The sequence below is a fragment of the Pan paniscus genome, chromosome 12 (genome assembly GCF_029289425.2).
Source record: "Pan paniscus chromosome 12, NHGRI_mPanPan1-v2.0_pri, whole genome shotgun sequence".
In the NCBI taxonomy this organism is placed as follows: domain Eukaryota; kingdom Metazoa; phylum Chordata; class Mammalia; order Primates; family Hominidae; genus Pan; species Pan paniscus.
Genome location: NC_073261.2, coordinates 52107654 through 52121411, shown reverse-complemented (window position 1 = coordinate 52121411; position 13758 = coordinate 52107654). Strand labels below are relative to the sequence as shown.

General features: G+C 44.7%; 1 protein-coding gene across 1 annotated transcript in view; it reads right to left on the bottom strand.

Annotated features, from left to right (window-relative positions):
• SLC4A5 (solute carrier family 4 member 5) overlaps positions 1-13758 on the bottom strand; it is a 119429-nt gene that overhangs the window by 49771 nt on the left and 55900 nt on the right. The window lies entirely within an intron of this gene.

The following is a 13758-nucleotide window of genomic DNA, read 5'->3' as shown; positions in this document are numbered from 1 at the left end:
TCTCAGGCTGTTCACACATGAGTGTTCAGTGTGGTTTGCTGGGAGCAGGAAAAATGTTCCCTGACGAAAAGTATTTCACCCTGAGTTCCCCTGCAAGGTCTGAGGTTTCCATGCTTTTCACTCTTTTTGCCTCTGAAAGTTCAGGTAAAAATTCACATGCCATCCAGGGAAGGAAAGAAATTAAACCAAGGATGTGTAGGGATCTGTCCTTTCTAGAAGACTTGGAATCATGGGCTGGGTGTTCAAGTAGAAAGGCCTCAGATAGTGCCAGGGGAGCAAGGAGTCCTGGCCAGAGACACCTAGCTCCCCTTTGTAAGATGTCAACCACAAATGCATGGGTAGCTCCAATCTATTGCAACTGAAATCCCAAGGGAGGACTTTTGGACCATGACTATCTAATTCTAAAGTTCCTCTAAAAAAGGTAAATGTAGGAGAATGGTTGAGGAAAGTTCAAAAATGAAGAGAAATGGGGATGGGGCATGCCTTAGCACATATAGAAACTTGCGGAGAAGCTTCAGTAATTAAAGCAGTGTGATTCCAGGCCAGATATAGACAAGGGATCAGTGGCACAAGAGTCCAGAAACAGACCTGTATATCCATGGGAATTCAGGTTTTTTGTTGGTTTTTTTGAGACAGAGTCTCCCCCAGGCTGGAGTGCAGTGGCATGATTTCGGCTCACTGCAGCCTCGACCACCTGTGCTCAGGTGATCTTCCCAACTCAGCCTCCCAAGTAGCTGGGACTACATGCATGCACCATCACGCTTGGCTAATTTTTGTATTTTTTGTAGAGATGGGGTTTCATCATGTTGCCCAGGCTGGTCTTGAACTCCTGGGCTTAAGCGATCAGCCCACCTTGGCCTCCCAAAGTTCTAGAATCACAGTCGTGAGCCATCACGCCCAGTCACGGAATTAGGATTTTGATGAAGGAGTTGTTTAAAAGACAACCAACCTAAAAATAGAAAGTTAAATCCCTACTTTTCACCAAACACAATACTAAATTCTTCATAGATTAAAGTCTAAACGTAAAAATAAATCTATAAGCAAAAATGCAAATATACTAGAAGAGAATATAGGAGAGTATTATTATATTCTTGGAGAATATTGTGGAGAAAGACTTCCTAAACAAGGTATAAAACCATAAAGGAAAAAAATGGACAGATTTGATTGCACAAAACTAAAATAAATGAAAACTTCTATATAGTAAAATAACATATAAATCAAGTTCAAAGAAAAGTAATGTACTGAGAAAAATATCTGCAACAAAGAAAGCATCAAAATACTAATATTTATAACAATGCTCCTTTGAATTAATAAGAAATTAACCAATTAATTCAAATTATCCAATAGAAAGTAAACAATCCTGAGAAGAAATGAAGATGGCCAATAAACATATGAAAAGATGCTCAACTTTACCAGTAATCATGGACTTTTAAATTACTACAAATGAAATAACATTCTTCATTTTTTAATACCGGCAAAAGTTAAAAAGATTGACAACTTCCTGTGTCAGTGAAAACATGGGGAGGTGGCCTCTCATCTGCTGCAGGTGTAATGACACAGCCTTCCTGGTGTGGGCAGCCTGTTTCAACATTCAGTGAGCATGCCTTTTGACCCAGTGGTTCCATTTCTAGAAAACGATCACAGGAATATAATTACACTGCCACACCCTGTAATATGTATACAAGGACGCTCGATGAAGCTTTGTCTGTTAGGCCAAAGAACTGGAAACCACCAGGTTTTCAGTAGAAGCATGATTACATCAATTCTGTATGTCCATGTTGTGGAATATCCCCCAGAAATAAATAAAAAATATGTGGGTGAACTCACATACTGACAGGACGGACACTACCATCCCATTTTATAAAAAAGAAAAACACACTTGTGTGTGTGCACACATGTGTCTGGAGAAAGCAAAAGTTTTGGAGGGACCCATGTCAAATGGTTAACAATGATTACTTTGAGTAGAGGAGTAGGATTATTGTTGGGGCGGGATTTAAGACTTTCACTTTATTGGGGCGAATTAGTGTAGCAAGAGTGCAGTCTGGTTAGGCTGGGTGAGGTGGCTCACGCCTGTGATTCCAGCACTTTGGGAGGCCCAGGTGGGTGGATCGCCTGTGCTCAGGAGTTTGAGACCAGCCTGGGCAACATGGTGAAACCCTGACTCTACCAAAAAACCCAAAAAATTAGCTGGGCATGGTGGCACACAGCTGTGGTCCCAGCTTCTTGGGAGGCTGAGGTGGGAGGATCACTTGAGCCTGGAAGGCAGAGGTTGCAGTGAGCCGAGATGGCACCACTGCACTCCAGCCTGGGTGACAGAGTGAGAGTCCGTCTACATTTTTTTTTTAAAAAAGAGCACAGTCTATGAAGCAACACTATTAGGTTTTGAATAACAGCTCCATCATTTACTAGCTGAAAATCTCGAGTAAGTTACTTAATCTCTCATCACCTTTGATTTCTTCAGTAATAATAATGTACAGCAATTAGAGCAGTGCCTAGCACACAAGATACACTCTGTTAATGTTAGCTATTAAGTTAAAAATAAAGAATATTACTTTTATAATTTTAGGAACAATAAAAAAAGAAGAAAGCAAAGTCATTCAAAGCTCCTCCAACCAGGAGGCATCATACTGATGTCTTGATGGTTGATATTTTGGTAACTGCCATTCTAGATCTCCTCGTGCATGCAGGCACATATGCCTGTGTTTGCATTAACTGTACATTAATGGCACCACAAGGACCTTAAGGGTATAGTATCTAATGGACATCCTTTCATCTCTATTAGTATTAACATCATTCTGAAGTCCTTCTAGTATTCCACTGTCTGAACGTACCATAATTGATAGGAACAGTTTTCAACTGGTGGACATTCAGATTATTTCTAATTATTCTTTATTATTAATTAAGGCTGGTTGGAACATCCTTGGTCCCTGCTCCACAATTTCTTTAGGATAAACTCTCAGAAGTGGAATTACTGTGTCTGCACATTTTTACATTTATAAGAAGCATTACCAAACTGTTTTCCAGAAAGCTTATGTCAGTGCCCACTGCCACCAATGAGATCTTACATTTCCCTAAAGTCTCCCAGACTTTGGTATTTTCATTCTTTTTCACCTTTGTTCATTTGGTAATTGAAAAATTATCTCACATTTGCAGTCTTCTGATTACTAGTGAGATTGAACATCTTTTCCTTCATCAGATTTCCTCTTCACGTAACTGTATATTTTGCATTATCAATGTTTAACACCTTCATTCCATACATTTATTTGAGACAAGTTAACCAGGCACCTGGTGGGATCCTGGGGAATCAGATGGACACAGAATGGGGAGATCTAATTAGAGAAGGACTGGCAGGTGAAGACCTGAAACATGGGGGCTGGAGCCAGAGACCAGGCAGACAAGTTGTAGCTGACCTTTTCGTGGAGAAATCTGTTTGGGAAATATCATTTAAATTATGGCAGATCCAAGACTATGTGATATCGAAAGTAAGATGTTTCTAAAAGGTATATTAACATAAGAGTTTACAAGGAATAGACCAAAGGATAAGTTCAAAATTTTTTTTTTTGAGACGGAGTTTCACTCTCATCGCCCAGGCTGGAGTGCAATGGTGCAAGCTTGGCTCACTGCAACCTCTGCCTCCGTGGTTCAAGTGATCTCCTGTTTCAGCCTCCTGAGTAGCTGGGATTACAGGTGCCTGCCACCAGGCCCGGCTGTTTGTTTGTTTGTTTGTTTGTTTGTTTGTTTTTTAGTAGAGACAGGGTTTCATTATGTTGGTCAGGCTGGTCTCAAATTCCTGACCTCAGGTGGTCCACCCACCTCCGCCTCTAAAAGTGCTGGGATTACAGGCGTGAGCCACCGCGCCCGGCCAGTCCAAATGTTTTAGTTGAGAGGATGCTCAACTTTTCTTCCTGAGGATCGACCTCCTATTCAGATTGCCTTTTATTGTTTTTTTTTTCTCAAAAATAATACAAAAGATAAACTGAACTGTCACCCTGCTCCCAAAGACTCTTTTGCTACTCCATGGTCTTACCCACCCACCTAAAGGTGTGATGTGGCCCAGTGCACGGGGCCAGTTGAGTGGGTTGCTGTCTTCACTGTCTCACAAACATCCTAGGCCAGACAGTCTCAGGCAGCTCTCTCCCCTGACATCCCATTCTTCAGTCTTCTGCCCATACAAATGCAACTCCACCTGAAGGAGTGATAAGAGCAATGCTTCCTCTTTGAAACATCCTCTACTAACTCCAGATAGCAGATAGCAAAGACATGCAGTCCTCTCCACCTCTCAGGACTTCAACTATTTGTACTGTGTTAGGCATACACCAAACATTAACCCCATAGACACACAGACAAGGGCGATAACCCACATGAGAACAGCCTGCAGAAACACTAAATTACTTGTCTCCAATTTTAAGCCAATGCCAGAACTAGACTCTGCTACCAGAATCCAGAAAATTTGATTTAAGAAATTCCGGAATATGAGACCATTTAACTAGGGACACTGCTCTAGTCCCTTCTATAACTATTTTGGGAATCCAGATGTTAAACCATTAAGCTTGCTACCTGGAACTTAATTTTGTGTTTTCAATAGCTACAGCTAGAAATTTAGCTCACTTTCACCTTGAATGGAAAAGGAAACATGGAGGACCAAAGATCCATAGCAGTGGTTTTCAACCTTGGCTGTCCATTAGAATAACTTGGAGAGATTTATAAAAATACCAATGCCTGGGGCTGGGCGCGGTGGCTCATGTCTGTAATCCCAGCACTTTGGGAGGCAGAGGCAGGCGGATCACAAGGTCAGGAGATCGAGACCATCCTGGCTAACATGGTGAAACCCTGTCTCTACTAAAAATACAAAAAATTAGCCAGGCGTGGTGGCAGGCGCTTGTAGTCCCAGCTACTCAGGAGGCTGAGGCAGGAGAATGGCGTGAACCCGGGAGGCGGAGCTTGCAGTGAGCAGAGATCATGCCACTGCACTCCAACCTGGATGACAGAGCAAGACTCCGTCTCAAAACAAAACAAAACAAAACAAAACAAAAACCAATGCCTGGATGGTTACCCCACCAGGAGGGTGACCCTGCCATGGAAACTCCCGGGTTATCTGACTGCACCCTGTGGGTTCAGGAGCCCCTGCTCTGTAGGTACATAGAATGGTGTGACTTAGGGATAGTTCAACTTATATGGGGTCCCAACGCAGGCAAACGTAGCTCACATGGGTCTGATTCTCATACAGCAGGACATGGCCTCTTTCCCTTAGAATGGCTCCAAGAACACCAGCTGAAAGGGTCTCCTTTCTAGCACAGTCATGCTATGCTTTAGTTTCTCTGATTTTATAACTGAAGTCCATTTACAGTACATATTCTACTACACCAGTGTGCCTCAAACTCTAATGTGCATGGGGATCTTGTCAAAATGCAGATCCTCATTGAGCAGGTCTGGAATGAGGTCAAAGATTCTACATTTCTAATAAGCTCCTAGGTGTGCTCATGCTGCTGGTCTGCAGATCACCTCTGAGATCATGTAGAATGTCCTCTTTCCTCTCTGTTTTCCACTGCCCAGCGAGAATGCCCCTTCCTCCACAAAGCCTCTGCCAGTTATTCTGCTTATTTCTCCTATAACACCCTAGGATGGTTCTCAACCTGAAGCACTTTAGGAACCACTGTTCTAGGACAGTGATTCTTAAGCTTGCTTGCATATAGGAATACCCTAGATGCCTTTAAAATCTTCATGTCTCAGTCATATCCTAGACCAGTTGACATCAGAATAAAAACGGGTGGGATCCAGGCAACTCTGTGCTCCAGACTATCCTAGGTAAAGTTTCTAACTTCTTAGGCTCAGAGCCTAAAATAATTAATTAATTCAGGCTCAGTGCCTAAATTAATAATTAATTGTAGCCAATCATGTTTTATGATTGTTTTGGTATATAACAAATGCCAAATATACATTAAGCTTTTTGAAGACAGGTGCCATTTCTTCCTCTCTGGTGTCCCCTTATGGTCTCCTGCCCAGATCAATTGCATTAAATGCTTGCTCCCTTCTGCTTGAGGGTAGCAAGACCTCACTGATCACTTTGGGTGAGATCTCGCTATGAGGAAATGACTGGGGAAAAAAAGCTTAAAACCCATTTTGTTTAAGTATATTTAAAAATACTCAGAAGCCGGGCATGGTGGCTCACACTTGTAATCCCAGCGCTCTGGGAGGCTGAGGTGGGAGGATTGCTTGAGACCTGCCTGGGAAACAAAGCAAGACTCCACTATACAAAAAATAAAATAATTAGCCAGGTGTGGTGGCATATGCCTGTAGTCCCAGCTACTCAGGAGGCTGAGGTAGGAGGATTAAGTCCAGGAGTTTGAGGCTGCAGTGAGCTGTGATCGCACCACTGCAATGAAGCTTAAGTGACAGAGAAAGACCCTATCTCTAAAAAGAAAGAAAGAGGCCTTATCTTTTAGAGACATAATGAAATATTTACAGATGGAATGATGTGGTGTCTGGGATTTGTGTCAACCTGATCTAGCATGTGTGTCTGTGTGTCTGGGGTAGTAGGTGGGGGACAGAGAAACAAGAATTGCTATGAGTTAGCTGTTAACTGTTGAAGCTGGGTGATGGGCAGGTGGGGGTTCATTCTGCTATATACTACTTTTGTATAAATTTGAATTTTCCATAATAAAATCCTTAAACATTCTCCAGAATGAATAAAGGAATGGCCTCTGTAAAAAGCCTCTGGTCAAAGCCAAGTTTAAAAACTTTAAAAAGCCTGATAATAAGATTCATGTGTAATCCCAAACAACTCATTGCAAAGTGAACTGTGTACCATGGTTGGCTTCAAAAAGTGGGGAATTAGAGTTGGGGAAGCAGGTCAAGTGGAAAGAAAATCTCCACGTTCTCCTTCATTATCCAGCAAAGCTTTAACTTTTAGGGATTTTGCCCAAGCCTGGGTGTAGACCCCCAACTCTGCATGCCAGGGTGGGCACCAGGTGCCCCGCTCCTGACTGGAATGTAGCTAAAAGGAACCTTGAAATGTCACTTGTCACAGAAAGCAGCTCTCTGTCACACAAAGCAGGGCCAGAACTGAGGCCTTTTCTGTGCCTAGTAACTCGGTCAGAGATATAATTAGAGGACATTGCTGTTCAATTAATAAGAGCAGGAGAAAGCATCATGGCGCTAGCTACCAGGTACAGTCAAGGCTTCCAATGCTCAAACCACAGGATGGGAGAAGAGGAGGGGAGAGGAGGGGAAATAAAAGGACAGGGGAAGAGATCATCTGTGCACAAAAAGCCTAAAATATTTTCTGTCTGGCCATTAACTGAACATGTTTGCTGATACCTGTACTAGATCATAAGCTCTTTAAGAACACATTCATATTTTACTCATTTTAATTCTCCCACAGGACCTAACACAACATCCCCTCAACTATTTTTGGAATGAAAGAAGAAAGGTGTGGATAAAACAACCTCTCCAAAGCTCTCCTAGACTCAGAAGTTAGAGCTTCCACCTTTCCACTGCTCTAGGGATTGATGTAGTGCTGCAGTTACATCAGCAGATCTCCATGGACAGAGATGGGGTGTGGTCTCTCTCTCCTTCAAGAGGAAGATGAGTTTGAGTTTGTAAAATTGCACCACCTATACTCTCATAGGCAACTTGAAGAATTCTGAAAGTTCTGGTTGGTATTAGAGGCAGAACTGTGGCCAAAGGATTGCTTACGTTAAGTGTATATCTTCATTACTACAGGTATGAAAGACATATTCATTACTACAGGTATGAAAGACATATTTGGGGTGTCTGCTCTCCCTGTCTTCCATGGGGATGTGCTCTCTAGGATATAGCGAGTCCTCCCCATACCTCCTCATACCTCTGATCTGGGTCCCAGTGATAGGGCAATCAAAGTTGGACAGATCAGATTCTCCATGAAGAATTTGGAATTGCTGTGGGATGGTCCCTTGAGTAGGGTGGATGTGAACATGGAAGCTGAGGATTGGCCAAAGGCAGGGACAAGCAGAAGAAGCTGGTTGCAGAAGAGTAAAGAAGATGCCCTGAGAGAAGCAGAGACCAGAAGCAGAGAGAAAGAGGACAGGCCAGCTTCCCAGACCCAGCCCTTGAGATATCATGCCCCTGGGGACTATGAAGTCATCCCAGTGTCCCAGTGATGCTCCCTCCATTTGTATGAGTTAGCCTGAGTGGGTTTCTGTTACTTGTAGCCCCAAACCTCCTGATGATGACAGTGGCATTTCTCTCCCCTTGGGCATCGCAAACAGTCCCCAACAGCTCACTCAAGATTAGGTTGTGGGAGCCAGAGATGGAGATGCTGGGTGGGGGGCTCTTGACTCTCGTGTAAAGTACTGCTGCCGGCCAGGAGCAGTGGCTCACGCCTGTAATCCCAGCACTTTGGGAGGCTGAGGCGGGTGGATCACCTGAGGCCAGGAGTTTGAGAACAGCCTGGCAACATGGTGAGACTCTATCTCTACTAAAAATGCAAAAACTAGTCAGGCATGGTGGTGGGCTCCTGTAATCCCAGCTACTCGGGAGGCTGAGGCAGGAGAATCGCTTGAACCCAGGAGGCGTAGGTTGCAGTGAGCTGATATTGTGCCACTGCACTCCAGCATGGGTGACAGAGCGAGACTCCGTCTCAGAGACTGAAAAATTAAAAAAAAAATAAAGTACTGTTGCCAAAGGGCTTTTAGGCAGGACTCTTCCTTTGGCATCTCTGGAGTCTGATGGCTGTGATCCTAACAAGACAGGAGATATAACCACCAAAATCAACGTGTAGATCTTGTTTTGATTCTAAGTTGTATAAACCAACAGAAATATGATATTTTTGAGACAGTAAGAGAAACTGAATCTAGACTAGATAACCAATTATAGTAAGGAATTTTTCTCAATTTTATTAGGAAATGTAACGGCATTGTGTTTACAATAAAGTCTAATTCACAAAGATGTGTACTGAAATGTTTACAACATTCAGGATTGCCTTTAAAATACCCCAGCAAAAGCAAACAACAACAAAAAAATCCCCAAAAGCAAACAAAAAAAGTGGTGGAGATAGATAAATATGAAACTTTGATGAAGCTGGGTGATGGGGACCATTCTCTCTACTTTTTGTGTTTGAAATTTTTCATAATAAAAAGTTTAAATATATATTTGGATATATAAAAATATACATGAATAGGTAAATCAAGTAGGGGTTTTGACATGAAGGTGGTCTGACGGTGGGGTTATTCCCCTTCTGACAGCTGCAACTGAGTGAGCTATCCAGGGATGACTTTGGTTGGGGGAGGTGTTTGCTCCTGCAGACCAGCTCCAAGGGTTCTGAGGAGCTGCCAGCCAGTTGTGCCCTATCTGGGAAGAGCTTCCTGAGTGCGGATCCAGTCCCTCCCATCTCTCCTCACTTAATTAGCCTTCCAATCTCACTCATTGGCCAACTAATCTGATTGTACTATCCTGGGTCAACCACATGATGGCCTTGTGTCACTGCCTGGCTGTCCCCATGGGTGTGGACTTGTGCTTCCCCTGTCTGATTGCAGGACTTTGAAGGTCTCTTTTGCAGCTCCACCCTGGGATAACTGTAAGTTATCCTAAGTCCCTGAGGGATGAAAGCCCCTAGCATAGCCCTCATTCTGTGTTACACTGCCAGCTGTGAGAGCACTGGATGGAACCCAGGGCCTCTGAGACTTCAGGGAACCTTTTACCTGGGGCTTGATCCAGGTTCTGATTCATATAAAAATCCCTTTTTCCTACTTCACCAACATAAGCCTCAAGTGTCAGTGTTGGACTAGCATAGAGAGAGGGAAGGACCAAGTTAGATACTGGACATAAAAGCAGCTGGATAATGACAAAGAGTATAATTATTCAGAACACTAGATCAGCAGAAGGTGGAAGTCAAACAACCTTAAAAATCTTCATCTGACCATAAATCTCCATGCATGACTCCACTGCAATAAAACAAGAGAGCGATGGCTGCTAGCCTGCAGCTGCTTACCTGGCTCATGTATATCAGCCATCTGCAGCTCCTACAGTCGCTTTTCCACCCCACCTGTCTCCTCAAACCAGAGACCGGCCTGGAATTCCCTCAACTCCCTGCTAGGAGCCCCTCCACCTGTGCCCAGGGCCGCCTTGCTCCATCCAGCAGCCTCCCTCAGCTTCTTTTCCCTTTAAATCACTCTCTTTTCCCTGGACACTTCTTGTAAACCTATGACATGCTCAGACTTCGCTGACCCTCAAAAACAAAAGGATCTCCCTTGGCCCATGTTCCCCTTAAGAGGCTTCCTTCACTCCTGCCCTTCATGGACAAGCATCTTGGAAGAACTGTCAAGTGAACCCAGCTTTTTACTTTTAACTCTTCTCCACTTACTGCCCTCTGGCTTCTGCCCTACCCCTCCTCAGACTGCGGGAGTAGGTCCATCCTGTGGATGCGCTTCAGTTCTTGCGGTACTTGTTATCCCCTCCCTTCATCTTGAATGTCTCTCAGCCCTTGATTTCCAGGACAAAGCCCTCCTTCCATTCCCCTCCTAACCTCCTGGTTGCCCCTTCTCAGTCTCTTTCGTGGGTTCCTCTTCCTCTGCCCATCCTGCAAATACTGAAGTTCCTAAGGACTCTGTTCTGGGCTCTCTTCTCACTTCACAGACCTCAGGGGCAACCTTATCCTTTTCTGTGGGCTTGATTTCCACCTAGATGCTGATGCCTCACAAATTTATGCTTCTCTACTGAACTCCAGACACGGTGGCCACATGATGACCCCTGGACATCTCCACTTGGAGTTTCCTCAAATAGAACCTGTCCAAAATGGAACTCATTATCAACTGCCCCCAAAACAAAATTTAAAAATATCCAATGAAATAAAACTTTACTACTACATTTGTGTTTTCTAAGCTGCTACCATGAGGTACTCACTAGCTCAGGTTGGAATTCTGGGTGTCTCCCTGACTATCTGTCCCCACGTGCCATCTGTTATCAAGTCCTGTCAATTGTACCTTTTAAATTTTGTCTCAATCTACCCCTTCTCTCTATCCCTACTGCCAGCATCTCTCCCTTGGACCAGCCTCTTAACTAGCCAAGTCTTGCCCCCTTTTATCCATTCTCCACACTAAAGTGAGATGAACTCTCTTAAGGATATGCACGATTCTGTCCTTTTCCCACCTAGAACCCTTCTGTGGTCCTCCGAAGCTCTCAGCACCAAGTTCCAACACTGCAACATGGCTGGCATAGAATCTGCATCATCAGCCCTGCCATTCCCTGCCTCCTATTCTATAGTCCAGCCACAGGGAACCTGTGCCTTTTCCTCTATGTGTCTGTTTGCCCTATTCCAGAGGCCTCTTCCCCCTTCCCTACCCTCTCCTGGCTAACTCTGACCCATCCTTCAGGTCTCAATGTGAACATCTCTTCCTCCTAGAAGCCTTCCTTGACCCCTCCTGCCTGGATTAGATGCCCCTATGCTCTGCTTTCACAGTGCCCCCATTACCAAATGCCCCCTTATTTGCCTCAGTGTCCAATTAGACTGAAAGCCCAAGAGAGCAGGGGCAGCATCTGCCATGTTCCATTTTTATACCTCTAGCAGGCTCAGGGCTTGCAGATAATAAATATTAGTTGATGAATGAACCAAGTTTGTTGATTTCTGCACTGGGAGCTCAGCATCTTACTCTCCTTTAAACTGAGTGGGCAGCTCTGGCTCCACTGGAAGGTTGATTCCAGATGGGTGGTGAGACCAGAGGGCTGGGGATGCCTACTACCCCACACTAAGATGGGAAATGATGTTAAGAGGGCATTATACAGGATTTTTTTTTTTTTTTATTGAGACAGAGTTTCACTCTTGTTGCCCAGGCTGGAGTGCAATGGCACAATCTCGGCTCCCTGCAACCTCTGCCTCCCAGGTTCAAGCAATTCTCCTGCCTCAGCCTCCTGAGTAGCTGGGATTACAGGCACCCACCACCACGCCTGGCTAATTTTTTTGTATTTTTAGTAGAGATGGGGTTTCACTATATTGGCCAGGCTGGTCTTGAACTCCTGACCTCAGGTGATCCACCTGCTTCAGCCTCCCAAAGTGCTGGGATTACAGGCACGAGCCACTGTGCCTGGACTATACAGGATCTTAATGAGGGTGATTTCAGGGTTGAAACAGAAAGTTCAGCTTTCTCCATCCTGTATGGAGTGAGAGCATCCCTGCCTATGTACATAGAACCATTCAGGGCTTTTGAAAACATACTGATCTGGTTTGACCCAACAACTGACCCACTTCTCCTGCCCTTCCCGGTCACTGCAGGAACGTTCTCAGAGCATGTGTCTCATAAGAATCTTCTGGCAGGTTCGTGTTTATGGTCTGCTCTGAGTTGAGACCAGAAGCAGCTTGGATTTAGAATTTGCTTTCACAGCTCTTGGGAGGCGCTAAGCTCTGGTTATTTCTGAGTAACCCCAAAGGGCCCTCCACACTTGGGTGGGTTCCAACCCAGGTCATTCTCCTTCCCAGCCCTCCACTTGCAGTCAGGCAGAGGTGGGCATGAGAGAGGATGGAATTCTGGGTAAATAGTTTGCTCACAGTCAGGTGGTCGCCCCCACCCAATCTGATCCAGCCCTCCCTTCAGGCAAGGTCATTATCAGCAAACAGCCAGCTGCATTTCCCTCATGGGAATGCTAGAGACAGAGTTAATAAAAATCTATCTTATTAACAGCCTGACCTACCAGCATTGATCACATTAGAAATGACGCTGCACACACAGTCCCCATTATGTGCATGGTGCAAGGCTCAGCAGAGCTCAAAAAGCCATTTAAATCCCTCCAAGAGTGACTCCTCCAAGGGCCTGAAACATCCCCCAAACTAATAACTCCCGACAAAGCACCGCCAGAGAAAATTCCTTGCGGATTTGAGATTTTCACTCTGTTAATCTCCTAACTCAATAAAGCAAACACTCCCTGCAACAAATTAAATACTTTTATTAAAGGGTCCCCTCCCCGATTCTCTTTGACATGGGCATTGTGGACCATAACCCTCTTGGAGCCTGAGTGTCTGTGTGAGGGGCTGTCCCCTACTCCCTATCATTTTCTCCTGTTACTCTAAGAAGGCCCAGAACCCATTATGATTTGCTGATTCTTAGATTCTTAAAACATCTGAGATCTCTAGCTTCCCTGAGTGGCTCCACTGGCCTGTCAACTGAAGAAACTGCTATTTTTTTGTGGGGGTGACAGGCCTCAAACAGCTCTGACCCAAGCACCTCTAACCTTGTAGTTTGCCTGGAGGAGGGCCCAGCAAAACTGTTCAGGCCCATGGTGGGCTTCTCGGCTGATGGTCAAACCCTTCTTCTGACTTCACTAGGGGCTTGCTGGTCATACCTTGGAGAGTTATCTGGAAACCAGATGGGGTTAGCTGTAGAGAGTAGAAAAGGGTGGAGCAGAAGTCGAGAAAGCTACTCTCCTCCCACATTTTCCTGTCCCCAAGCTGGCCTTCAAGCTACTCCTCTTTGGGATCTGCCTAGAATTGGGTTCGACCACTTTAACTTCTAGTCATTGCTTTCTTCTCACTGCTGGCTGGAGCCAGGTTATCCTGAGGTCCTGATGGCCTTTCTTCCAGGACCTCCTCAGATGCTATCTTCAGAAAGCCTGCTTTGTAGGGAAACCTACCACTTTGCAGATGGTAACTGCCAGACCCTTTATGTTTTAGGAGAAGCCCCCTTCTAGAAACATCCTCATCTACAGTTTTTGGTTCCTTCACTGGGTCTGGAGTGCAGAGGGCTTTGTGAATCCACACTCTGAGAGAATAGAGACAGTGTGGTTTGCCTTTGG